At 30.6% G+C, this 3,851-nt stretch overlaps 1 protein-coding gene across 1 annotated transcript in view; it reads left to right on the forward strand.

Moving 5' to 3' along the window:
• LOC106468294 (protein CIP2A-like) overlaps positions 1-3,851 on the forward strand; it is an 88,995-nt gene that overhangs the window by 30,012 nt on the left and 55,132 nt on the right. The gene's annotated exons all lie outside the window — the stretch shown is intronic.

A 3,851-nucleotide genomic window follows, 5' to 3' on the forward strand; every position in this document is an offset into this window, starting at 1 on the left:
ATTTTCTGATGCATAAAAGTAGTTTTAATCTTAAAATGAATATTACTTTGCAAGATAGATAGGCAACATTCAAAAAGGAAAAAAAAAAAACACATGAGTAAAACATTGCTTTACAAACCTTAAGACTTGATAAAAAAAAATTGATATTTTGCACATGAAAGCATTGTAATGTTTACTGATAATCTGCCAAATTTTGTTAACATTCGCTTTCTAATTTAAAAGTTATAGAATGAAAACTATAACAAGCACAAAATGGTTACGACGTCGGTCCCAGGGACTGAGCCCGTGCTGAAAGAGTTAAACAGTGCAAGTTCACTTTTTGTACTGTATTCACATTATTATTTCATTTTGCCTCGTTATACTCACATAGATTTGTTGACCTTTGATCATGTATTTTAATCCCTCCTCAACTTTACCACTTAGATATCTTGATAGACCAAGAATTAATGTATGAAGATGTTCTTTTCTGTTAATACTGTTTGAACACTCAAAACTCTGAATTTGGTATTGTGGAAAATGATGAGAGAAATTTGTCATTTTGTGCTTCTTCTTCTTTTTTTTTTCACAAATATTTCCATAAATAGTTAAATATTCAAATAGGATCATAATCTACATGAAATTTACTTACAGTTAGATGGTTAAACTTACTAAAAATGACTTTATAATTATCTTACTTACACATGCAAAACTATTTTTGTTTATATGCTGAATTTCTGGTGTTCATTTTGCCAGTCCTTTTTAAACACAATTAGTTATGTATTTGTATGTTACAAAGTATCATGTTTTAAGTATTTTCAAATACCTTACTTTCTGATAATTCTTTTAGATATGAATAGTCAAGTATTGCAGTATCTGTCTCTCAGTGGAAGGATTTCTTAAACTTAGGCAACAGACTTTGAAATTTTGTTAAATTATTAATTGATTCACCCTAAAAAATTGCTTTAAAAGTAGCTGATATGTTTCAATTTACCTCTGATAAAATAGGTAATGAACTGATAACTCAATACAGGGGTGGGAAAATGTTGGAACGTTGTAGGAACTTAAGTAGCCAGGGGAATAAGATTGCCCAAAATGTGTGATATGGGAGTAACACATTGACACACAGGAATTAGGAATTGTAGAGTTTGTCCTTTGAGTTTTAGATACTTTTTACTATTGCAGAAAATATAAAGCTGTTATGTAGCCAGGGGAATAAGATTGCCCAAAATGTGTGATATGGGAGTAACACATTGACACACAGGAATTAGGAATTGTAGAGTTTGTCCTTTGAGTTTTAGATACTTTTTACCATTGCAGAAAATATAAAGCTGTTATGTAGTGGGCAAATAATGCTAAGGTGACATGAACTCTCAGTGAACATTTTACTTCTTTAATTCATTAATATCGGTATCATTACATGTTGCAAGTGGTTTAGAGTTCCAGAGGTAATTCATTCATAAATGACAAATAATATCTTAAGTGTTTCATGTAATTTCTATTTTCTTTTTCATTAGCTTAGTATATAACATAGAAATTAATGACAAGGAATTTTTTTAATAACTAAATAGTAAAAAAATCTGACATTGCAATAAATGATGGTTTTAATTACAATCAGTATTTATGAAAGTTATTTGATAGATCACAGAATTTTATAGCATTTTCTGGTGTGTGGATTTTGTGGAAAACGTTTCTTATCCAACAGAACAAATCACTAGAAAATCTACTCTTACTTCTTAAATATCTATTTGTCTCATCTTTATCCCACAAACTGCATACCAAAAAAATAGAATATAACTTTTAGGATTTTGCTTTGATTGAACATAATCAATACAATGACACTGGCAGCTCAATTTTGTCAGGAATGGCAATGCCACATTATTGCATATATATATCTTTGTGTGTGTGTTCATGTATTTCATGGTTTTTAACATTCATCATTAGGATTTTGCAGCATAGCACATAAAATATCCCATGTTCAAACTGATAAAGATAATATGGTTTGCACTAATTAATGCTGCCGTGAATAAATACTTAGGCACTTACACACAGTGGCAAACATATTTAAATGAATGCAATGATATTATTACGTTGCTTTTGTTTACAGTAGGAACCATATGTATGTATATATATATTAAACAGTTTCAAGATTTTCTAGTTTTTATTATGTTATATGTTCTTAGATCTGGCAGTCAGATTTACTGGGCTTCTACTGTAGACAAAAGGAATGTAATAATAATATTGTTGCATTAATTTAAACATGTTTGTTATATCAAAGATTAAACCCTCCTTGCTGACTATAACTGCAAATGTTAGAATCATATTTTATGTTCAAATTACAATTACTACACATTTTAAATAGTGAAGCTAAAGAAGAAAAATGGTTTCCAAGTGAGGAATCTTTGGTGGATAATTAGCATATTTTCAGTGTCACTGGTCAAGTTGATTGGATTGTAGAAACTGTGAATCCCATGAGAAATTTCAGAATATCAGAAGTTTATTTTGATATTTAGTTCCACTGTAACCCCAGTAATGTACTGTCCAGATTTGTTTATTTGTAAGTCAGCATTAAACCAATTACATATGAATTGTTCTTTTTCTTCAGTTTTTTAGTGCAGTTTCTTTGCTCTTATTTGTTTCTAGCAGTCATCAGTTCTCTATAACCTTGTGAATTTTGGCAAACACTTTACAGATGTCTCAAGAAAGCTGTGAATGTCTTGTTCCTTTCTCTCCTTCAGTTAGGTTTGATTTCTTTGTTAGAATTTTTCTGAAAGGTGGAGATGGAAGTGTGCTGGAATTAAACCTATGACTGCCAATTGGACAGATGCTTCAGCCTACTAAGCTACTATCTCTTGTATTCACAAACTTTAGTTGTCACTTCATTGGTTATTGAGGCCAGAATATGGCAGAACTTTTGACCAGTTCTAGTTGGCTTGTAAAGCTTCAGAAACCATTTCTTTCTTTTTTTATATATTAAATTGATTTCTATGAATTTTCCTCAAAAAGTAAGCAGATTCTTCAGCCTACTAATCTAAAAAATGTCTTGAATACCACAAGTTTAGTTTTCACTTCAGTGATTATTAAATATGGAATATATAACCTTAATAACTAATGAAGTTAAAGTCAAGACATATGGCACTTGAGATGGAGTAGCATAGTTTGCTAAGGTATCTACCCAAATAGCAGAGCAGTCATGTGTTCAAGTACCACCTGATCTTTGTATATCACTTTTTTTTTAAATTCTAACTTCACAGAACTGTGTGCCACTCTAATAATTTCTCTTTTAGCTTATCGGGTTTATTTGTCTTTTTTTAAATTCCTCCATCATTTATGCCTGTCTCCTTTGTTAGTTTTACAGATTTATTTAGATCTGTTATTCTTTCTCATTCTCAAAACTAATTTTTTCTTGGAATTTTTTAAGCTTCCCTGGAACAGCATCCTAATTAAATTTTCTAAGTATTTCAAAATTCTCAGCTCTCAAGACCTCACAGTCATGCCAATATTTAGAATTTGTGGTCTTACAGACACTTTTCCAATAATCAGGAACACTCGGTTATGATATCTGTGGTTTCAGATGCTAAATCTTCACTGTTGAGCATCTAATCACCACACCAAGGCATGTCATGTAACAGAAGGTTTTTCATTCATTCATTGGTCAGATACCATAGTGAAATCAAATTGTTCCAAAAGAATTGTCTTTATATTGGTTGAACTTTCAGTAGTGATGTTAATGACTGTGAAATTTGCTGCTAGACCTGATGAAACCACAGTAGCAAAATAATAATTAAAGTAAAAGCTCTGTTTTTAATTGCATGAAGAGTAAACTTTTTTTTTCTAATTCTGTTTTTAATCTATGATAATTAGCTCTCTCAGTT

Source organism: Limulus polyphemus, unplaced genomic scaffold (genome assembly GCF_000517525.1).
Source record: "Limulus polyphemus unplaced genomic scaffold, Limulus_polyphemus-2.1.2 Scaffold2951, whole genome shotgun sequence".
NCBI classification, from domain to species: domain Eukaryota; kingdom Metazoa; phylum Arthropoda; class Merostomata; order Xiphosura; family Limulidae; genus Limulus; species Limulus polyphemus.